Source organism: Cynocephalus volans, chromosome 7 (genome assembly GCF_027409185.1).
Source record: "Cynocephalus volans isolate mCynVol1 chromosome 7, mCynVol1.pri, whole genome shotgun sequence".
Lineage (NCBI taxonomy): Eukaryota > Metazoa > Chordata > Mammalia > Dermoptera > Cynocephalidae > Cynocephalus > Cynocephalus volans.
The window spans coordinates 31,787,501-31,814,262 of record NC_084466.1 but is presented as its reverse complement, the minus strand read 5'-3'; positions in this window follow the sequence as shown (position 1 = coordinate 31,814,262).

The window sequence follows — 26,762 nt, the reverse complement described above, 5'->3', positions numbered from 1 at the left end:
TTTAAATATGCCACATAACATAAAATCATGGTTGTTACATTAAAGTCTATAAATTGTGGTGGACATTTCAAAAATAATTTCTATAAATGTCATGAATGTTACAAAATCCTGACGTTTTTATACTTGGTCACTTTAAATGACACCATTCAAAGTTGTGAAAAGAACTCCTTGACTTAATCCATTCAAAATCTTTTAAATTTAAATTACCAGGATCTAATCAAGTTGGCTTTCTTTCAAATAACTTAAGAGGCAGCCTCATAAGATTCAGCAGGATTACACTAAAGCTTTGATAAGAATTTATCCTCCCAAAGCACAGCAAAGACAAGTAGTTAGAGTGAGGCAAATTTACGTACATACTCAGAGGTAACTGATCTTCAGGGCTGTGAGCATGGGAAATAGAGAATTCCTATTTGTTTCTCTGCCAGTGTCTTGTTGTGTCTTCATTCAAGCCAGAAGTGCATTGCTAAAGATTCCACGGTGGCAAGGGAAAAGATGAATGGAATTTAGTTCTCTTTCGTGAGCTCTAAAAGGGAAGAGAAAGGTGTCACAGTAAAGCTTTTATTGATCCAACTCCGAACCCAGTGTGTCTAACTAGGAAACTGTTCATTCAGATGAAAGCCAAGAAGCATCTCAGCTTTAATATGGGTGAGACAGCAAAATCAATTCTGAACACAACAGTTCTGTTTAGTTAATGTTTAGTTAATGTTCAAAGAAGCAAAAAGGGCCTGTCCAAATTAATAAATTTTACAAATAAGAGATATGTAGCTTATAACTCAGATCCCTTTTATAATATGTCAAAAGGAAAATAAATACTATTTTGCTGGTAAAATAAAAATAACTATTTTCTACACCCATTAAAAAGAAAAAAAAATTTCTTACTAAAATGGTGGTTCTTCTACAGTAGTCATTTTTAATATCATCGTTGATTTATACCTGTGACCTAAACTTTCTTTTCAAAGATAGGATGGATTTACCCTCTCTATTAGTCATGTTTTATCCCATTCTTCTAGTGTATACTATCCTTGTGGATATTTAAGAATAAGGCTTCACCATTGTTTTGGTTTTTATTGCCTGACATTTTAAGTACTGCTAACTTAAAAAGAAAAAAAGATAAAGCAATATTTAAATGGATTTCTGTGACACATTCTAGGAAGAAAAGATTTTTAAATGACCAATTGCATGGTATTATGAAAATAAACATGCCAACAAATATATATTTCTTAATGGATTCCTTGGGCCATAGATCAGTTTGTTAGTAATTCTGAACTTCTATTTTTTTTTTTTTTTAATTTTATTTTGTCGATATACATTGTAGCTGATTAATGCTCCCCATCACCAAAACCTCCCTCCCTTCTCCCTCCCCCCCCTCCCCCCCAACAATGTCCTTGGACATTGTTTTTTTTTTTTTTTTTTTTTTTTTTATGATAAGGCAAATAAAAGATTTTATTATTAAACTGTCAATGCAAAAGTGCTGGTATTGGTTGCTACCCTACAACCATTTCTGTCCCTCTTCCTCGTAGAACGACTGACTCCCACAATGGGACGTGAGAGGAAGTCTGCAGGAGGGCTGCTAGGAGTGATTTTACTCTCTAATAAAAAGAGATGCATGGAACTAAATGCTCCATTTCTTTATCATAAGGAAAATTTTTTGTGATTCAATTTCATAATTGAATAAACTAATACATATAAATTTTAGAGTTGCTCAGGAACATTTCAGCATGAACTCAAAATATCCCATGTGTTCTAAAAAGTCACCGTGCAACGTAGGATAGAGAAAAATAATTGAAAGCAAATATTATGGTTCTTTGTGATAAATCATTTTAATAACACTGGCTACCTCCTGGTAATCAAAAGGTCTAATTGTTAGTAATAAAATACCTTGGTAAAAATACCTTGCCACTTAATAAATATAATTTGTGGAATAGATACAAAATTTCAATGGCTCCCTGAGGATGCCATGCCAAAAGGCCCAGAACCTGTGAATATACATTACATGGCAAAAGAGACTTTGTAGTCAGTGAGAAGAGAGTTTTAGGAGGGGAGTCTCATATCCTGCAAATGTTATTTCATATTTGGCTGACTCATCTTCATACTCATGATCTTAACCCTGAGGCATGGACAAATGTAACCATACATAACTGACTTAATGGTTTCCCACATTAGTCTTATAGAGGTGGCATCATAGAGATATAACCTTTGAATATCTGACTGTTTTCCTAGAAAATGATTTTGTCTACAATCTCTAGAACTTATTGCAGCAGTTACAGCTTATTGATGATGGAGCATTATACTCACCTGTCTTTCCCATGAGCTCTAAAATTCTCTATGTAAATTCAACAGCATGAATTTTCATGAACTTAAAGTATCAAAAACTATTATTTTTCTTTTCTATTAAAACCCAGGAAAGTGAAGAATTATAGATCCTTCTTCATTGTCAAAGTCCTAACATCAGCTTTTATTTATTTATTTATTTATTTATTTTTTTATTTTATTTTATTTTTTTTTTTAAATTTTATTTTGTCGATATACATTGTAGTTGATTAATGCTCCCCATCACCAAAACCTCCCTCCCTTCTCCCTCCCCCCCTCCCCCCCAACCATGTCCTTTCTGTTTGTTTGTTGTATCAACTTCAAATAATTGTGGTTGTTATATCTTCTTCCCCCCCCCCCGTTTGTGTGTGAATGTGTGTATGAGTGTGTGTATTTATATATTAATTTTTAGCTCCCACCAATAAGTGAGAACATGTGGTATTTCTCTTTCTGTGCCTGACTTGTTTCACTTAATATAATTCTCTCGAGGTCCATCCATGTTGTTGCAAATGGCAGTATTTCATTCGTTTTTATAGCTGAGTAGTATTCCATTGTGTAGATGTACCACATTTTCCATATCCACTCATCTGATGATGGGCATTTGGGCTGGTTCCAACTCTTGGCTATTGTAAAGAGTGCTGCGATGAACATTGGGGAACAGGTATACCTTCGACTTGATGATTTCCATTCCTCTGGGTATAATCCCAACAGTGGGATGGCTGGGTCGTATGGTAGATCTATTTGCAATTGTTTAAGGAACCTCCATACCATTTTCCATAGAGGCTGCACCATTTTGCAGTCCCACCAACAATGTATGAGAGTTCCTTTTTCTCCGCAGCCTCGCCAGCATTTATCGTTCATAGTCTTTTGGATTTTAGCCATCCTAACTGGGGTTAGATGGTATCTCAATGTGGTTTTGATTTGCATTTCCCGGATGCTGAGTGATGTTGAGCATTTTTTCATATGTCTGTTGGCCATTTGGATATCTTCCTTAGAGAAATGCCTACTTAGCTCTTTTGCCCATTTTTTAATTGGGTTGCTTGTTTTCTTCTTGTAAAGTTGTTTGAGTTCCTTATATATTCTGGATATTAATCCTTTGTCAGATGTATATTTTGCAAATATTTTCTCCCACTCTGTTGGTTGTCTTTTAACTCTTTTAATTGTTTCTTTTGCTGTGCAGAAGCTTTTTAGTTTGATATAATCCCATTTGTTTATTTTTCCTTTGGTTGCCCATGCTTTTGGGGTCGTATTCATGAAGTCTGTGCCCAGTCCTATTTCCTGAAGTGTTTCCCCTATGTTTTCTTTAAGAAGTTTTATTGTCTCAGGGTGTATATTTAAATCCTTAATCCATTTTGAGTTGATTTTAGTATACGGTGAGAGGTATGGATCTAGTTTCATTCTCCTGCATATCGATATCCAGTTATCCCAGCACCACTTGCTGAAGAGGCAGTCCCTTCCCCAGTGAATAGGCTTGGTGCCTTTGTCAAAGATCAGATGGCAGTAAGTGTGTGGGTTGATTTCTGGATTCTCTATTCTATTCCATTGGTCAGTGTGTCTGTTTTTATGCCAGTACCATACTGTTTTGGTTATTATAGCTTTGTAGTATAGCTTAAAGTCAGGTAGTGTTATGCCTCCAGCTTTATTTTTTTTGCTGAGCATTGCTTTGGCAATGCGTGGTCTTTTATTGTTCCATATAAATGTCTGAATAGTTTTTTCCATTTCTGAGAAAAATGTCTTTGGAATTTTGATGGGGATTGCATTGAATTTGTATATCACTTTGGGTAGTATGGACATTTTCACTATGTTGATTCTTCCAATCTAAGAGCATGGAATATCTTTCCATCTTCTTGTATCCTCTCTAATTTCTCTCAGCAGTGGTTTGTAGTTCTCATTATAGAGATTTTTCACCTCCTTGGTTAACTCAATTCCTAAGTATTTTATTTTTTTGGTGGCTATTGTAAATGGGCAGGCTTTCTTGATTTCTCCTTCTGCATGTTCACTATTGGAGAAAAGAAATGCTACTGATTTTTGTGTGTTGATTTTGTATCCTGCTACTGTGCTGAAATCATTTATCAATTCCAAGAGTTTTTTTGTAGAGGTTTTAGGCTGTTCGATATATAGGATCATGTCATCTGCAAACAGGGACAGTTTGACTTCATCTTTTCCAATCTGGATGCCCTTTATTTCCTTCTCTTCTCTGATTGCTCTGGCTAGTACTTCCAACACTATGTTGAATAGGAGTGGTGAGAGTGGGCATCCTTGTCTGGTGCCTGTTCTTAAAGGAAAAGCTTTCAGCTTTTCCCCATTCAGGATGATATTGGCAGTGGGTTTGTCATATATGGCTTTAATTATGTTGAGATACTTTCCCTCTATACCTAACTTATAGAGGGTCTTTGTCATGAATGAGTGCTGAACTTTATCAAATGCTTTTTCAGCATCTATAGAGATGATCATATGGTCCTTGTGTTTGAGTTTATTAATATGGTGTATCACATTTATTGATTTGCGTATGTTGAACCAACCTTGCATCCCTGGGATGAATCCCACTTGATCGTGATGAATAATTTTTCGTATGTGTTGCTGTATTCTGAACTTCTATTATTAAAAATATCCTGGCTTCAGATACATGCGGTATGACTTGTTTCCATCGTACATCTTTCTGTTATCCATGTTTTGATAGATAAGATCTAGTTTTTGTAACTGTCAATCAATATAATCCTTTGAAAATATCTTTATCTAATAATCATGTCCTCATATTGAGTTCTTATTGAAAATGTCATCTTACCTGATTTATGTTTTCATAGTAATATACTGTGTTCTCTAACACTCTTCACTCAATTTCTACTAGGGAATGGCATGATCACGGGAAATCATACCTTTTTTTTTCTGTATTAACAATGTAATATGCGCAACCTGGTCATTATTTCAGGTTTCAGCATAAGATAGCCAATATTACCTAAATATTTGTCAAATGATGAGTTTATTTATATTGGAGGAAACCTATCTTATAGATGTGGATATCGTGTTGATTTCAATAAATGAAGACTTAGAGGCTAGACTCTGGAATGTTGTGTCAATAAAAAAAATCGCAATACTGATTCAATTGAAATAAGTCTTATATTGTACGCCATGCTTATTTACTTATTTGCACACAAAGTATAAAAGGAAAGACTATCTTGACTACTTAATCAAACTTTTTCTATAAAATCATCAACATAATTGGACTGCATCTGAACTATTCTGAAGTGTCTATTATGTGATCATTTTTACAATTGAAAGGACTGCTCTGATCATTTAGCCTGCTGAAGATTCTGTGGCTAGATATAATTGTATTGTGAGTCATTACAGAGTAATTTTGGATGTTAGGAGATCTGAAAATGAACATATAAATTAATTTTAAAGGTCATATTGGAATTTTTATTCAAAATAAGTAAGTACTGCCCACTTCATATTTTATGACTTCCATGCAGTGTGTTGTTTTCTTTTCTGCTTTTTTCTTGCTTCTACTTGGATCATCTCTCTGTACATTCTCCTGGGTTGTTATTTCTCAATTCAGATGCTATCTTACCCAGGAAATCTTAAGACTCAGTACTAGAGGCTGAGCTAAGTGCTTTGATAACAGAGAGTATTTCCTGTTGCATGCACCAGATCATATTTAAATGATCAACCACGGTTTCCATTTCATCCATGAAATCCTCAAAGACAGTGACCATTTTAATCAATTTTGTATCTTAATTCTTATATCAAGGCCTATCAATACAGATTCTCAGGAACTGTTTTGTTTTGTTTTGGTTTTGGTTTTAACATCTTTGTTGTAAAATAAAACACAAACATGTAAAGCCATACACAACAAATATATAGTTAATGGATTATGTTAAGTTCAACACACTTGTGATCACCATCCAGGTTACAAATTAGAATGATACCAATCCCCCAGAAGTCCCTCGATTTGCTGTATTCAAATCACAAACCCCTCCCTCTCTCCCAAACTAACAATTATAGTGATCACTTATTTGCTTTTCTTCATATTTTATCACAGTGGTGTTCATGCTTAGACACAATAGTTTACTCTTGCTCATTTACCTTTAATTTTGCATGTCTCTTTAAATCTACACCTTCCTGTTCATTCATTTATTTTCCTTATAAATTGTTTGTTCAAGATTAAATTATTTGGGCTGTTTGACCTGTAGAGTTTCTCACATTTTGGATTTTGTTGATTTTAAACTAACAGTGCAGTTCAACAAATTTTTCTGTCTCCTGTTTCCTGTAAATGGACAGCTGACCCCAAAGTTGGTCAGGCTCAAAATTGATCCCTTTGGAAAGTTTACAAGTGATGGTATGTTCACTCACCAGGAGGCACATAATCACAAATAAACGAAGAAGGGAAAAAAGCATTGAATAAAATTAGATTCCCAAAACTATTTATACTTTTATGTTTTATGATGATAGTTATTAATGCTCAATTCCTAGATTTATTGACTCATTACAGGTTGAAAAATAATAACATTACATTCTTATTAAGTTATTAACTGGAATATTTTAAAAAGGCTTCTGTTCTTCTGTGTTTCCATTGATGTAATTCATATAAGAAAAGCAAGATAAATGCTGTATTTTCTATTTATTTAGCAGTTTTTAAGATAGTGAATTTGTTCCTTATCCTCCCAAATTGACCAATTAGGTGTTTAAATGGAATTAGTAGTGGTACAACTAAGTACATATTTAATGTTTACCACCGATCCTTATGTCTTGACTGTTATCTTTTTCAATATCCGAAGCTCAGTCTCTAGTAGAAACCTCAGAAAGACCTCATCAACTCAACATTTCCCGAGGTTTTTCATGTTGATCACAGATTTTCTGTGTCCATACTTTTGAAACTTAGTTTTTCAGTATATAAATTCTCAACTTATATTTTATTTCCTTTACTATACTGATAGCTTATTCTGTTTTCTTCTGCTCTAAAGCTTTCTTTCCTGTTAAAAATTCTAATTTCATTTTCCTCATCTTTTAAATCACATGATCTTTTTCTATAGGAGTACAAATAATTTTTTCTGTATTTTCATTAAGAGCTAGTGATTTTATTAGAATATATTTGGGTCCTTGAAATCAATTTGGTGAAGATTTTTTTATTCTGTGTAATCTAGCCTGTTGTTCAGGCTCTCGGATGTAATTTTTATTTCATTCAATGAATTCTTCAATTCCAAGACCTCTGTTTGATTTTTTTTGTGATATCTATCTCTGTTAAATTTCTCATTCAGATCATGAATTTTTTTTCTGATTTTATGGAATTGTTTGTCTGTATTCTCTTGTATCTCAATTACTTTCTTTAAGATTATTAATTTGAATTCCTTTTCTGGCAAGTTGGCAATTCCCAATTTTTTGGAATCTCTCATTAAAAATTATTGTGTTTCTTTGATGATGTCATGTTTCCTTGTTTTTTCATATTTCTTATTTCCTTGCATTTGTGTCTGTGTATCTGGTGGAAGTCATCGCTTTGAAGTTTTTAGAGGGGCTTGCATGGAGGACTTTCACCTGCAAATGTATCTTTGAGTGTCGATTGGGAAGAGTACAATGGCTTTGTTCTGGTTGGGTATAGTAGTGTAGACTCTGTATAGTTTCTTCAGCTGTCATCCACTTTTGCTGTGTCTATGCCTGCCTACACAGCATGGGAGGTTTGTGGTGGCAGTGGCATGGCTTTGGCAGGGGTAGGCTCACTGTGTTGGTTCTCAGACTGGGGGTATGTGCGTGTGCTCAGTGTGGGTCAGTCATCTTGAGAGATGGCTTACTGAGGATGGTGTTGTTGCATTGATTTGCAGACTGGGGTGTGGGTGTGGCATGTCAGGGATTCTGGGGATGGTTCACCAACAGCAGGTTCACTGTGCTGATTCTCTGACTGACTGCAGGCCCTCCAGGGGTGAGTCAGCCAGGCTGTTTCTCACTTGGATGTATGCATATGTAATGGCTCAAAGACTCAGGGGTGGGTCCACAAGGGGCGAGACAGCTGGACTGTTGTTCTGAGTTGGTGGTAAGGATGTGTTTTGGCTTGGCTAGCTGCATGCAGGTCTAACTGAACCAGTCCACTCTGTCTCTTCTTGGGTCCAGATGTGAGGTTGTGCTTCCATCAGCAGTTCAGGAGCAAGTCTGCCAAGGGCAGAGCTACTGAGCTGTCTCTTGTGCAATGTGCAAGGCTACTAGCTGGGTCTGTAGAGAGGGACCTGGCCAGTCACCTTGCGGGCAGTGGGCAAGGTCTCTAGGTGAGGCTGCAGAGAGGGTGCTTGGCCAGCTATCGCAGGCAATGGTTGAGTCCACTAGATGAGGCTGCAGAAGAGGCCTAGCAGCCACTTATTGGGCAGTGCGTGAGCCATGTGGTGGGACTGGTGAGGCTGAGGCCACCTGGTTGCTTCTCCGGGAAGACAGGAATGCACCATTGGTTCAGGGTTGTGTTTATTAGGATAGGGAACTGTGAGCTGTTTTTCTAGGTTGGGAGCTTGGGCACACAGAACTCAGTCCAATAGTGGGAAGAGGGCTATGTCTGTCTGTTCTCTGGCCAGGGTCATGGGGTTGCGTCAGTTCAGCAGGCCTGGAATTGGCTTCCCCCATGTGCAGGACTTGGGTTACAACTGTTCCTGAGTCCAGGCTTCAAGCTTCTGGGGTCAGGGTATTGTAGCCTCTTCTATGAGTATGTTGGGATGATGGCTGAGCCTTAAGGCTGGGGAAGGGCAATGGCTACCAGTCCTAGGGCAGCACATGATCCCACATTGGCTCTGATTTCACAATGTGTATTGACTTGGGTTACAAGGGTGAGGGGTCAGGAGTTCACAGTATGTGCTCCTGTTCTGAAGTAATGCAGTGCATGTATTCCAAGCAGCTTGTCTCTGGGCTTGCAAGAGCTATGGAATCTTCCTGCATTAGGAACCACAGGCCTCTGTGGTGAGGATAGGGATTGGTGTGGGCTCTCTTCCTACCTTTTCTTTGCAAGGGAACGTCTTTCTTATGCCAGTCCTGGTGGTGATTTGGTGGCTGAGTCCATTTGCCTCTCTCTCCTCACTATGCTGCCATCCTGGGCTTTTGTGATCCACAGTGATCTCACCCTGCTGCATACCTGCACTCTCCCACAGATGCTCCTCCAATTTTTAGCTATCTATTAGTTGTTCTTGTCTTTTGCTGTGAGAGGGATGTATCCTAGGCACCTCTAGTTCACCATCTTGCCCTGTTTTTCTTCCACGTTGATTGATCTATAAATGTTGAACCAACCTTTCATATTTCAGAAAAAAAAACAATTTAATCATATTGTTATATATTGCTAAATTAAATTTGCTACTGTTTTCTTGAGTATTTTTATTTGTATGGTTTTGAGAGATAATGGTCAATAGTTTCCTTTCTTTTAATAGGTTGTTCTGGTTTTTATACCAGAGTAACTCTGACTTCATAGAGTTCAAAAGTGTTCATTCCTCTTCCATTTTCTGAAAGAGTTTGTGTAGAACTATTATTATTCCTTAAATGTGTGGTAAAATTGCCAATGAAGTATTTGGTCTGAGAGTTTTTTTGTTGTTAATACATTTTAACCATGAATTTTCTTTCTTTATTTAAATTATTAATAATTTATTAAATTATTTAAATTATTTATTTATTTATTTATTGAGGTCAGCAATTTCTTTTTGAAGGAACTGATAGTTTGTACCCCACAAACACCTTTTCCATTTTATTTAAATTATTGTATTTATAGTTATAAAATTATCCATAACATTCCCTTATTAGTTTTCTATTATCTGTAGGATGTGTCATGAATGAGAATATCCACTCTTTTTTTAACTGACATTTGGTATTTCTGTTCTCTCTCTATTTTTCTTGGTCAGTCTAGCATGATGTTCATTGATTTTACTAATGCTTTCAAAGAACCAACTTTTGATTTTATTACTTTTTTCTCTATCTTTTGGTATTAAATTATACTGATTTTTACTCTATTATTTCCTTACTCAAGGAAGAATTTTATATAATTAGAGACTTATAGTCTTTTCTAATATAAACTTTTATGCTATAAAATTTCCTCTAAGCCGTTTTTTAGCTGCATCCCACAAATTTTGACTAGTTGTATTTTGTATTTTCACCTTAAGTCAATTTAAAATATTTTCTAATTTTCTTTGGGACCTCTTCTTTAACACTTCAGTTATTTAAAAGTCATTTTGTTAAGTTCTCAAATATTTGGGAATTTTTTTGTCTTTCATTTATATATTAATTCCATTGTGGTCAAAGAACATACTTTGTATGATTTCAATCCTTTAAAATTAGCTGTGTTTTCTTTCTTTACTTTCTCCCAGGTTATGGTCCATATTGTTGAGTATTTTGTATATACTTGAAGAGAATGTATATTTTTCTGTGGGGCAGAGTAACCAAATGCCAATTACCTTATTTGTTGTGTACTTATTCTACCAATTACTGAGAGAGAAGTGTTGAAGTCTCCAACTATAATTATGCTTTCAGTCCTATAATTATTTGCTTCATGAATTTGAAGCTCTTTCTTTAGATGCATGCACACTTGTCATTGTGGTATCTTCTTGTTGAAATGAATCCTTTAACATTACAACTTTGGGTTTTGCCATTTAGTTTCTCTATTGATTTTTATGTGGAGATTGAAAAATTCTGTCAGTATCTTTCCAGAATTCTCAGGAAGGGTTTTTACATGAATAAAATGACTAAGGATGTTGTAAGCCCATGGGCTGCCTTTATGTAAGCTAGAGAAAAGATATTCCCTCTCACTGGACACATATCTATGGATACATATCTTCATGAGGAGAAAATTCCTTTATGTGAATTAGAAAAATGTGCCTCTTTCTACAGATGGATGCAGCACCTTGCCACGCACACAACTTAGTGTGAAGCATCAGGCTAGGTTTTTGCCCTTGCTCATCCTTGGTCTAGGTGCTCTTGCACTTTAAGGAAATTGCACAATCATACATAACCCTATGCAGTGGTCCTGGTAATCACTCCCAATCAAGATATTGTACATAGTTTATGTCAGTGTTATGTTCTATGTGACAGAACCATAATGATGATATGTGAAGTATGAAAAGGAAAACTAAAAAATCTTAGGTAGAATCAAGCACGACATAACTCCGTGGCCACAGATGAAACAGAAATCCGTAACAGGAAGATGAATTCATGGGTGTGCTGTACTGGCACATCCTGTGGTAGCCAGGAAGTTACTCCTGTCATATGAAGTAAGTGTTCCATGTGAGATGGTGGATGTGAGCCAGGCTCACTGCATGAATACCGGGGTTTGGCTGGCACTGTTCCCACCTCCCACCTGTGAAAGAAAGCTGAAAAAAATTCTTCCAGTTGTTTTCTGGCTATATGGGTTACAGGAAATGGTAAGCCTGGGGACATGAGAGGAAATAAAACAGAGTCACCAATGGGATCTGAAATTTATTTGTTCTTGGCTCAGTGAGTTGGTATCTGCAATACTTACAATGCCTTTGCATGGCAGAAAAGACCACACTTTTATTTTAAGATCTATTCTTGGACTGGGGCTCTAAGGATGAAGTTCTGTGACCTTGCAGGAGTCTACGCCTAGCCTTCTCTGCTTGCCTACAAACCTAGAGTACAGCAGACTCATAGCTTCAGTCTATTTACTATTTTACAGCTTCATTTGGAAAACACTCGAAAAGTTCTGAGTGTTGGTGGTATGGGGGGGATGACAATGGCATTATGTTTAGGTAGGATAATGCTCTGTTTCTAGGAGACGCATACTGAAACATTTAGTGTTGAAGAGGCAATTATGCTTGCAACTTTCAGATGATTTAGTAGGAAAACTTTTTATCTATCTAGCTACCTATCTCTGCCTGTCTGTCTGTCTGTCTCTATCTATCTATCTATCTATCTATCTATCTATCTATCTATCTATCTATCTATCTATCTATCTATCATCTTCATCACCATCAACATCTATTTATTATATATGGAGAGACAAGATAAATCTAGAAAAAAGGATATGGATGTTTATTATAGTTTTTATGTAGAATCAAATATTTTTCAAATAAAATGAATAAAAAGACACTAAATAGGACCTGCAAGGTCTCTAGACATGCTTCTTTTTGTTCCCATTTTCAAGCCACAGCCCTACTTTTCGGTATAATCAGGATTAAGGCCATGGCCAATATAGTAATCTCATTTTTTTCCTATTGTCTCAGTGACATGAGAAGCCCAAAATGACCAAGTGGCAGTCTCAACTTCCAGTTCACTGAAGTGGCCATTATGTTCCCTGGTGCAACTATTCTTTTCCAGTGAGAAAGAGAAATGCTCCATGAAGAGGTCATGTGGGTTTATGACTATAGAAACCCTTGTAGCAGTACATTGTGGACCATGGGAAGAACAACACCATACATCAAGTGCTAAAAGAACATTCATTGAAGTTTGAGAATTTCTTTTTTAATTCAGTACCTGTTTCTCCTGTTAATTTTAAATAACATAAAACAAATAAAATTTAATTTTTATTATAATGGCATATATACTATATTCCAAGTTTTATAAAACAATGTTCATCTATTCCTTCATCTATCTACCCATCCATATATCTGTTATGTCACCTCCCATCCTTCTCTTGGTATACCTTTAATCTATATATACCTTCTATTTCTATACCTACTATCTATACATAGTAGTGTAGAAGATATGCCTGAAATGCTATTCATTGTAAGGTAACTGTTTTAGTCTGTTTTGTGTTGCTATATCAGAATTACCTGAGACTGGGTAATTTATAAAGGAGAGGTTTATTTGGCTTATAATTCTGGGACAGCTGCATCTGGCACGGGCCCCAGGCTGCTTCTACTCATGGCAGAAAAGTGGCAGGTACAAGCAGATCACATGGTGAGAGGAAGAAACAAGAGAGAGAGAGAGAGAGAGGAGGTGCCAGGGTCTTTTTAAGCAACGCGCTCTCACAGGAACTAATAGAGCGAGAACTCACTCATTACTCCCCCCTCCCCCAGGGAGAGCATTAATCCATTCATGAGGGATCCACCCCCATGACTCAGTCAGTTTCCAGCACTGCCACATTGGGTATCAAATTTCCACATGAGTTTTGGAGGGGACAACACATCCAAACTCCATCAGTAACTCAAGTAGTTTACAGGTGTTAGGATTTGTAGTGATTTTTTCCCACATGCTTTGTACTTTTTTGTACTGGATGCCTTCTTCTTATCAGTTTTTTTCAAACCATAAACTATTAAATCTAAAAATAGACAAATTTCTTTATTTCAATTGCCTTACATAAATAACACAAAATCAAAAGTTTCTGTCATGTTTGAGTTCCCATCAACATTTTTTTTCTTCTCTTCCATAATTTTAACACAAAAAACTAAAAAAGTCTTTTTCAAGGAAAGTAATAACATCTGTTGGATAGGGTTTAGTTAGATCCAGTGTTTTAATTGTTTGATGGAATACATGGAAATAATCTGAGAAGAAGAAGTGGGGGAAGGGTGGAAGCACATATTTGTTTGAAGTCACAAAGTAACTCAGCTCTCGAAATTAATTATTCTCTAAGGTTTCAGGTTCTGTTTACTTTATACCTAATTTCTCAATGAGTACATTCATATTTTGAGTTGTTGGATTTGGGAAATCAAATTATTACTGGTCTGGTGATTAAAATGCCCTATCCATCTGCTAGTATATTATCGTTATTATATGAGTATGAGCCCTAGCTCTAGGATAATGAAAATTATAAATCACTTTCATCAAATTCAGGCAGTGATTGTATAAAATCTTTCAGAAAAAAACACGAATGCTTAAACCAGAATTTTTTTTTTTCTGTCTTGAAAGCAAGACAAAATGTGCAATGCAATATAATCAAGCTGAAATTGAAGCACATTTTCAGAAATGGGGGTGTCCAGGGATGTCTCCAAGTAGCTGAACTTTTTCTTGACTGATCTTTTGGTTGAGATTGAATCCAGAGATTCTGGCCTACTGGATAACCAAACACTGGTAAGGTTGTGATGTTTGTTTAATTAGTGTGACTCATTCTAATGCTTTAAGTGCACTTGCCAAGCTTTTTTATTTGCTGGGAATTTTTGTTATTTTTCAAATAGGCTGTTTATTTTGAAGTCACAGAACAATTATAGTTATCATCTAAAATGGAAGTTTGATTTCTAAGTTATTTGTATGATATACTGAGAACACTGATATGACTAAAATAAAGTTCTATTAGAATCTTATTCCCATTTACTTGCTATAGTATTGTTAAAATAAAAGAGAAAGTGACTTCATTGTACAACCAGCCTTTTAACATTCTTATTATATGAACTAAACTAAAAATTTAAGTATTTTTAAATTATTTATCCATTTAGTAAATGTTATTTGAATGCCTCCTATTTATGTGAGGTACAATATAGGTACCAAAGATATGTGGTCTCTTATCTCAAAACATTTGTCATATAGCAATGTTCTTCCACATAAATAACACAAGCATGTTTACTACAAGATTCCATAGTAGTGAAAGAACTTATTCACTCTTCATCATGCACTTATTTTTAAAATAATTTGTTAAATGACCACCTTTACTGCTGGGCTGTAAAATCCATGTGTATGGGAACAGTGTCCCTAGTGCCTAACAGAGTGATTAATAAACATTCCTGATTCATGCAGATTGTGAGAATTGTTACAGGAGAGGTACAATCTAAAGGATGGTTATTAGGAAGATAGACAGTACTGTGTGGAATCCTTGCTAGTTTGGAAAAATGGCTCATGTTTAGATGCACTGAAATTGGAAGAGAGAGAAGGGGTAGACCAAAATAGCATGTTCAATGTTTAGAAATAAATATTTATTAATGGTGAATTACTCAGATCCAGTACAATTCATGTCGTAGGGGGGATGGGTGCAGTGGGACATTGGAGAGAACATGTGAGTCGGATTATTAATTAGAAGCTGATGGACAGGATTATGAAATTTTTTATTTAATTAAATGTTGAGAAATTTTGGGTAGGATTGTATAATTTTGGTTAAATGGCTAAAATAAATTACATTTTAGTTGTATGGCTGTCTTTTCAATTTTTAAAGAAAAACTTTTAAGAGCTGAAATCTTTTTTAAGGGCAGAAACTGTACATTTTAATCTTTGTAATGACTGCAACTTGCATAGTCTCTAGCACATTTTAGGTACTGGGCCTATATTTTTGATTAGATGCTTATTGGAATTTGTTAAGTGAATCAATATTCTGAAAGATGTTCAGTGATTCTTGCTTTGGACTGTAGGTAGATAAGATGTAGATAACTAAGTAGATAAGAAGACAAAAAATTAACAGTAGATTGATGGATAAATAAAAACAAACATATACACATGAACACATGAACATACACAACCAATTTACACACCTAACCACACATGTGTATACAGGCACACACAAAGACATACCCACAAAGTACACATTTCCACATACAAATACATATACACATACACAGATATAAGCACACACAGAGAAATCTGCACACATCCACACACACATAAATGTGTGAGAGTCAATAGGTTAAAACATTAGAATCAAGTTATAGAAAACACAGACAAAACCCACAGAATTGTCAAGGAAAATAGTATCAGATGTGCAGGCAAATAACGGAAGAAGATTTGAAAATACACATTAAAGAATAAAGGGTTTAGTCTCTGAAGAAGAGGGGTTCACCCTAAGTAGATTATCGCATGTAGGCAGATTTCCCAAACTCATACTGTGCAATGCCAGGTACTTACTTACATATCACATATTATCTACTCTTGCATTTGAGTCTAAGGATGGGTGGCATGTAACATTCACCAAATTTTACAATGTTTATTTTTTTTCTTTATAGAATTCAAATACTTTTTTAAAAAGAAAATGGAAAATATAGAAAATTAGAAAGAAAAAATAAAATCCATTACTGCAACCCAGAATTAAATAATACTAACATTCTGTTTTGTTTTCTTTTGTTTTTTTTTTTCCATCCTAACTTGCTTGTTTTGTCCTAACCTTTGGGGCAGCACTGACTGAGGTAGGTGGCCTAACTGATTTTGTCCACTCTGGGTTTCAGAATTTGAAATTTACGATCATTCAGTGGATTCATCTGATCTGGTTAACCATCTATAACAATATTAGCAAAAATTATTGAGCACTACACTTCGTGAATATACTAAAAGGACTAACTCAGAGTGACTAAACCAACATTTAGAATACTTTATTGTTAATTTAAACATAAATATATAAAACCAATTTTGTAGCGATGCATGTAATATTTGACATGCCTTCTTACAAAGAAGGGGAAAGCTCCTTATTCTGTTTAGGTAGACTCTGTTGGGGTCAGGATAAGGAGGACAGTGGGATGCTGGAGAGAACGCCTGAGTCAGGTTATGGTGACAAGTGTCTTTCTAGTTCTTCTGCATCTGTAAACATTTTAATTTTCCCTCCAGTCCTGAAAAATATTTTGCTGGCCATGGAATTCTGGGTCGACCATTCATTTCTTTCAGTTCCTGGAAAACGTGTCTCTTCCTTCTGTCTTCTGTCATTTCTGATAAGAAATCCACTGTAATTCAAATTACTTTTTCCCCTAGAGATAAGGTGTGGTTTCTCTGTCACTACTTTGAAGATTTTTCTTTGTCTTTGTTTTCAGAAGTTGGAATATGATATGTTTAGGTGTGATTTCTTAGGGTTTATTCTATTACGGTTTACTCACCTTCTTGACTATGTAGGTTTATTTCTTTTGCCAGGTTTGGAAATATTTCTGAATCTTTTTTTTTTAGTAACTTTTCAGCCCCTCCTCCTATCCTCTTCTTCTGCACCTCTGATGACACAAAATTAGATCTTTTATTATTGTCTCAGCAGTCCCTCTGACTCTGTTCACTTAATTTTTTTAGTCTATTTTGTCTGTTCAAATTTGCTAATTTCCATTTTCTATCTTCAGGTTCACTGATTCTTTCACCTTCTCCCTCCATTTTGTTGTTGAGCCCAGCCACTGAGGTTTTTGTTTATTTGTTTTGTTTTGCTGTTGCTAGTTACTGTATATTTTTTATTCTAAAATTTCCATCTGGTTTTCTTTATATCTTGTATTTTTTGCTGAGACTTTCTATTTCTTCACTGAGTCTTTATATTTTTAAATTGGTTGAAGCATGTTCATAATTGCTTATGGAAGCAATTGTTTGGTGGTTGCTATACATCTTTGTCAATTAGTTCTGATAGCTCTATCTTCTCAGTGTTTTCCTGTATTGATTTTTTTCAGTTGGATTTTTCAGTTTGATTTTTTTCAGTCTGAGAACTTTCTAGTTCTTGAAATAATAAGTGACTTTGTAAGATCTGTGCACCGTGTACAAACCCCACACGTCGGGATGGCTCACCTCACAAAGACCATGAGACAGAGACTGATGCAATCAAGCAAGAGGAGTTTATTCCAGCATGCTGGGGTCACTCAGCATTCAAGACAAAAGCGACTCTGAGCTCTTAACACGAGCACTTTTTATACAGTTTGGTAGGCAGACTTTAGTAACAGGATGAGTTGTATACAGCTTATTGGTCACCTGAGGTGACTTTTAAATTCATTGGTGGCTTTCAGTGGGGTGGTATACAGATGAGGAACTGGGGAATTTCCCAACAGCCCACCCCTTGTGTGGTTTGGCCCTTCCCGGAACTGGGTGAACTTTGGGCGGTTTGGGAAGTCCCACCTGCAGGGGCTTGTAAAACCTTGTGCAAGCTAATTACAGAAGCAGAAAAGCTAGTTAGTTAATATTCAAGGGTGGGGGAAGGGGTTCAGGTCCACAACTTTTGATTAAAACTTGGAAATTTCTGGTATTATATTATGAAGCTCAGGATCTTCTGTAAGCTCCACTTTTGCAGCTGACTTTGACACCACTGTGGCAGGAAATTGCAGGAGCGAGAGAATCAATGCCACCTCTTTATTGTCAGGAGAAGGTAAAAATCTAGGTTCCTACTCAGCCTCTTAACACACGGGAGAGGGTTTTTCATTAATACTGGGCCAGGGAGGAAGTTTGGCTCCCCAGGAGGCCTGCACTCGTACCTCTCTGGCTGGCAGAAAGAGTTCCACTTTACTGCTCCCACATTCCTCTACTGACACCACGGAGGGGGTGGCCTCATTACTTTTCTGGTGAGATCCCTGACTCTCCATTAAGCCTCTTCAGACATCATCCCAGCAGATAGAGGGAGGGACACCTCATTACTGCTTGGGGGGGGTGGATATCTAGGCCCTCCTTCCTGGTTAGGATGGGGAAGAGGCCACCATTTTTCTGGTGATGTTTTGCTAGAGTAGAGCGGTTATTGTCCAAAAGTATCTTGTTAGGTTGCTCATCCTGGGTTTTTGATTAGGGAGATCAGGCTTTTGCTGGAGATGTTATGTTGTTGTTTTGTTTATGTTTGGTTTTTGATCTGTATGTTTGGTTGCCAGTTTCTTCAGCTCCAAGTCTGGGATATACATGGTGAAAAAAGAAAACCCAGAGACTTCACCATTATGTCATTCCTTGGGTCCTGATATCCCTGGCTGTTCTGCCTTCTTCTCTCCATTTCTCCATGTCTATGTTTGTTTTTATATAACATTGCTAGAGCTTTTAGTTGTAGGTAGTGGGAAAAACAGGAAAATGTATGCCTATGCCATTTTCTCAGATGACACATTTTGAGCAAACAGACTTCGAGGAAATGGTTTGAGATAATTCATGGAAAAATCAGAGAGCTGAAAAATTACTCAATAGTGGTCTTTTAGTCAATTCAAACTCTGTGAAGAGATTAGTAATCATTCACATTCATTTTTATTCAGAATTATCAAAAATCAGACCAAGAACCATTGATTAGATCACAATAACAATTACCCATCAATTAGATCACAATGACAATTATCTGGCCAGTTTCTATAAGATGAATTTCCTGATGTAGTGGATTGAATTATGTTTCCCCAAAACTCATCGAAGCTTGAACTGTGTCCTCCAAGTTTTATGTATTAGAAACTAAGCCCCACTGTGACTGTTAAGAAGATGGGAAATCCTATTATGGTAATTAAAGGTGGAGCCTTGAAGAGGTAATTGGATTGTAGGACTGTGCAGTAGTGAATGGATTAAAAATGGTGGTCAGGGGCGTGGTTCTGAGGGCTTTAAAAGAAGAAGATAGTCTGTCTTTCCCTCTCTCTTCTCTACTTCCACTGTTTTGCAATGTGAGACCCCTGGGTCACTGTTGCCACCACCAGATGGACTTTGGACTTCCCAGGCTCAGAAACTGCAAGCAATAAATTGTATTTTCTTTATAAATCACCCAGTTCCAAGTATTTTGTTATGAGCAACAGAAATGGACTAATACACCTGAGTAGACTTTCTGGGGCAATTTTTACAAATAGAACAGGTTTTCATTGGATTCTGCTGAAGGCACTGCTATAGCTTGAGGGAGTCTTTCAAAATATCTTTCAGTTCTTTGTTTATGTAGATAATCATGTGCTTCTTAAGATGTTATGTGTTAAACTGGCAATTAGTTGTTTTACTGAAGATCTTCTAGGAAGGTTACATTTTCTTTCAAAGTATCATTCTAAAAGCAGCTTTAATTTCTTCAAGGGGTAGAGAGTTCCAGCCCTAGAATAGAAATGCTTAATCTCCTGAGACTTTTCAGATGAGTAGCCAAAGGGAGAATTGCTTGGTTACATGGATTTCAACATATTTTTTAGTACATATCCAAATGTAGATTCTGGCAACTTAGGATGTCATGTTAATATGAGAAATTCCCAAGGGGGTTCTGAAACTTTCATGGAATAACTGTGTTAACAGCAGTAAACATATTAGGCATAGTTTTTCAATAGTCATAACAAAGTATGATCTGTATAACATATTTTGTATAAGAAGTAATGTAAGTGTAATATAAAACAGGTGATTAATACTGCTTAACTATTTAAATGTACCATATGTGATAAAAATATAGCCAAATCATAATTATTTCCATAAAAATATAGATAAGTTCCAACATTTGAAAAACATGTAATCTGGTTATGAACTGTGAGGCTACACATGTGATGTGAATTGTGATCAAGTTTCTAGTTTATTATATAAATAAATATTTAAATATTCTTGTCTTTTTAACATGAAGAAACCAGTCATCAAAAAAAAAGGAAAGAAAGAAAGAAAGAAAGAAAGAAAGAAAGAAAGAAAGAAAGAAAGAAAGAAAGAAAGAAAGAAAGAAAGAAAGAAAGAAAGAAAGAAAAGAAAAGAAAATATTTTCAAGAAATACCTTCTCTGTTAGGTTAAGCATTTGTATTGTTTAACCCAGTTGTGGAGAATATGAGGCTCATGGACCCAGACCCAATTCTTTGGTGCACCTTGAATTGGTACTGTATAGTTATGGATTACATACCTATATGAGATCGTCCCTTGGAAAGTGCAGCTTGTGAAAATCAGATGCAGAAACATACTTGAATGGAAAAGCCAAAGTATATATCCTGATATTGGATCATTAACATTAATTTTCTTTACTATAGAGAAAATATAAATAATTAAATGGAGTAGCTGAGACATGTGCAAGTCATTGTGATATTGTGAAATATATGTTTGGTGTTCATCTTCATCTCCTGGCATAGAACTAAAATGCTTAGAAGCTCTAAAATAATGAGTATCTTTTTGTATGTGAATGAGTTCACTGTTGGCTGAGAGCCCCTAGGTGGCTTCAGGATAGGGGCTAGTCACCAGAAAGACCAAGGCAAGATTGGAATGTTGGAACTTTCAGCTTCAACCCCCAACTTCCAGTGAGGGGAGAGGGGCTGACTGTTAAGTGGATCACCAGTGGCCAGTGATTTAATCAATCATGCCTATGTAATAACACCCCATAAAAACCCAAGAGAACTGGGTTTGGGATGCTTCTGGGTAGCAAACACTGAGGGCTTATGGATCCATTTACCGGGAGGGTAGCACACCTTGACTCCACAGGGACAGAAGCTCCTGAGCTTGGGACCCTTTCAGACCTTGCCATATATATCTCTTTATCTGGCTGTTTATTTGTATCCTTTAAAATATACTTTGTAATAAACTGGTACGTATAAGCATGTGTTTCCCTGAGTTCTGTGAGCTGCTCTAGCAAGTCAATCAAACTGAGGGGGAGAGTTGTTGGAACCCCAATTTATAGCTGGTCAGTCAGAATTTCCAGGGGCCTGGACTTGCGACTGGCATCTGAGTGAGGGAAGCTTTGTGTAATCTGACACTATCTGCAGGTAGATAGTGTCACAATAGATTTGAATTGGAGGACACCTAGCTGGTCTCTGCTGTAGAATTGGTTACTTTCTTGCTGGTGGGGAGAAATCCTCACACATTTGGTCACAGAAGTCTTTGGTGTTGATTGTGGTGTGATAGCAGAGAAAAATGGTTTGTTCTTTTATGTAGTGGGTTAGAAATCTTGATTCTCTTTTGATCTTAAAATAGGATTTTTAGGTAATGCATGAATGAGCCAAAAGGCTCTTGAGTAGGGGACAAGAGTCCACAGATAAGTTTGGCAAAAGCCATCTAACCAATTCTAATCACTGTTTAGGGATGGGATTGTGTACTTTGACTGTTTTAGGTTGCTGGTTTGATTCTAGCTTGAAAGACTATTGATTATTTAACCTACTGATTGTTCCTAAGATATGTTAAGGAACTGCTTGAATGCTGTTTAAATATGCTAAGGAAATTGCTGTAGGAAGTATGTGGAAAAGAAAATATTTACTAAGGACAAGCTGTTTGTTGCTGAATTAACCTAGCTTTTTACAAATTACATTCTGGAATGTCACATTGTTAATTTACTGCTGTTACTAGTTTTACACTGCCTGTTTTTATGTTCTTCTTTGATGATTGAATCAACTGATTTTTCTTGTGAAACTTCCTTGTCTTGTCAATAAAAAACAGGCTGATTTTGGATCGGGGCTGCCGCTCCCCTGATGGGTGGCAGTCCCTCCAGGCCTCATTGATGGTACTTTGAGTGAATTCTTTCTCTTTTTTTCCACCTCTGTTACACAGAGGAAAGTGTAACACTTTCTTTCTACTCATTTTGTGTTTTTTTCCCATAGTGGTAAATACAATAATGGATTTAATAGCGTTTCTGGTTTGGAACTGTTATGAGCATCTGTTCCCAGGACAGATCCACTTGTGTAAGATACTGTTTGCTTGAATTAGTTTCCAAAATTGTACTGTTATCCTCCTTAAAACTTCTTCTAGTACCAACAAGAATATTTTCACTTTGTCTAGTCAGCTTGACCTTAATTACACAGTTTAAATTAGTATTTACTGAACACATGTAATGTGCAAGACACTGTGCTATTTACTGCAGGACCTATAGGGATAAGGAACACACAGAACCTGATTTCAAGAATCCCAATCAGTGGAGCCTCCAAACCACACACCTCTAAAGATATGGCTGCCCACCCAAGTGTACATCACTGTCTTATTTTAAATGCAAAATGAAAGGAACCAGGAAAAATGGAAATCTATCAGCACGAAGAGGAGAGGCTACACAGTAGCTGAGAATGTCTGAGTGAAGAGGTTGTTACAGGACTGATGAGGATGAATTGTACCTGATTCCACTATAAGGAAGTTTCAACCACAAAACTTTAGTGTTAACAGCTCTAATGGCCTCAGGGGATTCCTAACTAGGAAATCCTAAATCCCTGGAGAAATGGTTTCCTAAACATAGATAAGGTTGAGCTCCAATTAGGTAAGGCCATTAGGCCTGAGACCTATGTTTTTGTGATAGACTCTCACCAAGTGAATAAATGTGCATGGAAAAATCATGAACCTAGCTTGGAAGAAAAAAGGAAAAAGTAAAGAGGAAGGACACAAATTGTGGCTTTACTCCTGACCAATAGCTCTTTAGAAGAATTGTCTTGATGTTGTGCAAATCATAAATTAAGTCCTTTCATTAAGGACAACAAACCCAGCTTCCCTAGTTTCCTCTTCTACTGTGACCATAGCAAATTTCTCCATCAACTCTAGCTGTAAAATGTACTCACATATTGTATATATTCCCAGTAAACCCTTAAGTACTTACCTGCCTTGTTGACTGATACTTGCCTGAAATTTTTCAAAAGCCTGGATTTTTTCTCTATTCAAACTGGTGTGTGCCTTGCTTTCACATGCAAGCAGAGTGAGAATTCTGGTGTGATTAACCTATCAATACCACCATTTTTTTTTCTTTTTTCTTTCTTTCTTTTTTTTTTTTTTTGCCCACAGAGAGTGTCAGTGTAAAAAGCTAGTACTATACAACTTGACAGTTAATACCTATCCCCTCCTACCAGGACGCTTGACTGCTCCAGGCCTTTCTTTGCTCAGCCAAAGGCCTATGAAGCCTGCTGAATGTACCATATATTCCAGCTCCTGAGGTGAAACTTGCAGATCTTTCTATCCACACATAGCCACGTCTCAGATGAGCTGAGGACTGACTGAATTGTTTGCTGCTTCTCAGGCCCAGGGCCACTGTTTCTTGTCCTTTATGGAGCCACATATAGGTGTCAGGTTGTTTTCTTTTAAACCAAAGGTGCAAACAGTGGCCTGCTGGCCAGATACAACCAGCAGATACTTTTGGTTTGGACTGAACTGTGTTGCTGTTGTTCTCTACAGACAATTTGAATTTCTTAGGTGACATTATAGACCCTCTTGGTCACCACAGTTTTCACTACTGCTTGTGTCCTGATGCTTGCTCTGGCTTCAGTCATTTATGTTAACTATCAGGCCTCTGTAGGAATTTGAGTTTGTGAGGTCCCTGCTTTTAACCTTGAAAAAAAATGATATCACTATATACCACATTTCCTCCAAAATGTAGCTGCTTACTCAGTCTCCCAAAGTAGAACATTCTCACTGATTTACCCTTCTATGGAATAATTGATTCCAACATATCCACATCTGTGTTCCCAAGACCAGTAACAAAAGCCCAGTGTTCTCTACCCTATATCTTCTAAAGCATTGAGTTCAAGGGGATTCGCTGCCATCTTTCTTGCAGAGAAAGGTGATGAAACAAATTTAATTACTATCATGTCATAGTATATACAAAGAGAGAAAATCACACATTGTAATCTATATTGCTGTTATTGTTTCTTCGGTTTATAAATTATTTGTAGTCAAAGTAAATTACATGTGTTTTGTTATGTGATTTTTGGTATAACACATTAGTTATATGGTGTTTTACTGAGGGTTATTTGATAATCAATATGAGACTATTATTTATCACTGTCACTACCCTAAGTCTTTTTCTCTTAGTTATAGAAGAAAGGTTAAAATATTGCTATATTTGAGAAATAAAAACAATTGTAGACTACTGTAAATTAAGGAGAATCCTCTTTTCCCTATGATAAAAACATTCAATAGAGGCTGATTTTGAATTATTCATTCTGTCAAACTAGAAAGGAGATTTTAGATTGTTATCAGAATCAGGACACTCTAGATGCCTCTAGATAAAAATTCACTTGAAGGTTGTGTCAGTATAGTTTACAGTTTAAATGGAGAAGAAATAAGTTATTAACACAATGAAATGTTAAATATATTACTCTTTTATTTTCAACTTTCTTCACTCAAGGTGTTACCGATCACCTAAACTAGTGTTTCACAAAATGTATTCTTTAGAAATTCCAGTCCTTCAACACTTCTTTTCCAAAAAAGAGGGGTTGCATGATCAAAAACATTTGGGAAATGCTAAACAGTAAAAGCATCTCCCAAAGAGACTTTAATGCTCATTGCAGAGTCTCTCAAACTTATTTAGTGTAAAGCTATGTGAATGTGTGTGTGCATATGTATATTTGCACACTACCGATATCTTTCAGGTCTAGTTTTCTCTGAAAGTATTTTCAGAAATGCTGACAAAATATTTGTATATTTTTCCTTTATCTAGGCTAGAACTAGCCTTCTGTTTTTCCAAATTCTATTTGTACAATTTTTTTTAATACATGAACTGTCCTTAATTTTATTTTTTATTTATTCTTTTTTTTCCCAAATATTTTGACATTTATTTGTATTTCTGGGATACAGTGTGTTGTTTCAATATGTGCATATACTGCACAATGATTCACTTAGGGTAGATAGCATAGTTTTGTACCCATTAGTCCACTACTTTTCCTCCTCTCCCCACCCTGCCTCTGGTAAACATCATTCTACTTTCTAATTCTATGAGAACAACTTGTTTATTTTTTAGATTCCATGTATGAGTGATATCATAAGGTATTTGTATTTTGTGCTTGACTTCACTCAACGTGATGGTTTTCAGTTCCATCCATGTTGCTGTAAATGATAGGATATCATTTTTTTAATAGCTGAGTAGTATTCCACTGTTTGTGTGTGTATGTATACATATGTGTGCATGTGTGTGTGGGTGTGTGTATACACATACACCATAGTTTTTTTATCGATTCATCTGTGATGGACATTTAGGACATTTCATCTTTTAGCTATTGTGAATACTGCTGTGATGAACATGGGAATACAGGTGTCTTTTTGATATATTGATTTCATTTCCTTTGGCTATATACCCAGTACTGAGATAGCTGGGTCATAGGATTGATCTATTTTGAAAACACAAGTCTTATTTATTCACTCACTTTGCAGTAGCTGCAATTTCTAAGACATATACAGTGTTAGAAACATATTGACATCACTTTAGTCTGTTTCCTGTAGCTATAATAGATTACCTGAGATGAGACTAGGTAATTAATAAGGAAAAGAAGTTCATTTGACTCTTGATTCTGGAGGCCGGGAAGTTCAAGGGCATGGCAACAGCTTCTGGTGAGGGCTCTTGTACTTCATCATAACATGGTGGAAAACTGAAAGGGCAAGTGATTATGTGTGAAAGAGGCCAAAAAATGCAGCCTCAGTTTATAACAACCTGATCTCATGGTAACTAATCAAGTTCTGTGAGAGTGAGAACTCACTCATCCCTGTGAGAATTAACCCAGTCCTAAGAGAGTGGCATTAATCCTTTTAATGACCTAATCACTTCTTAAAGGCTCCACCTCCTAACACCACCACACTGGAGATCAAATTTCCAATGCATGAATTCTGGAGGACACACTCAAGCCATACCAGACACCTACTGAACATTCTAGACAGCATTATGGTTTCCTTAGCATTGGATTCCACATTTCATGCCATAGACCTTGAATTCTTTTTTAAACTATTAGACGTATTGTTTTAATTTATTTAATTGTATGTGAATTATATATGTATTGCTTTAAAAATCAAATTGTGTCAATAGTCTTATAATGAGGAATAGCAGTCATTTGCCTCATCTCTCACAACACACTAATGTCCCTCTCTTCCTCTTCAGAGGCACTCACATTTGACTCTTCCACATTTTTCTGGTATTTGTTTACACATTTTTACATTATAGGTCTATACCAATATTTATTTATTAATTTTATATAATTTCAGTTGATTTAGTACCATGAAAGGTAAGGACTTAGTTGCTTCCTCCCATCTAGACTTTCAATTCCCCCATCCATCAACATAATTATATAATATTTTGG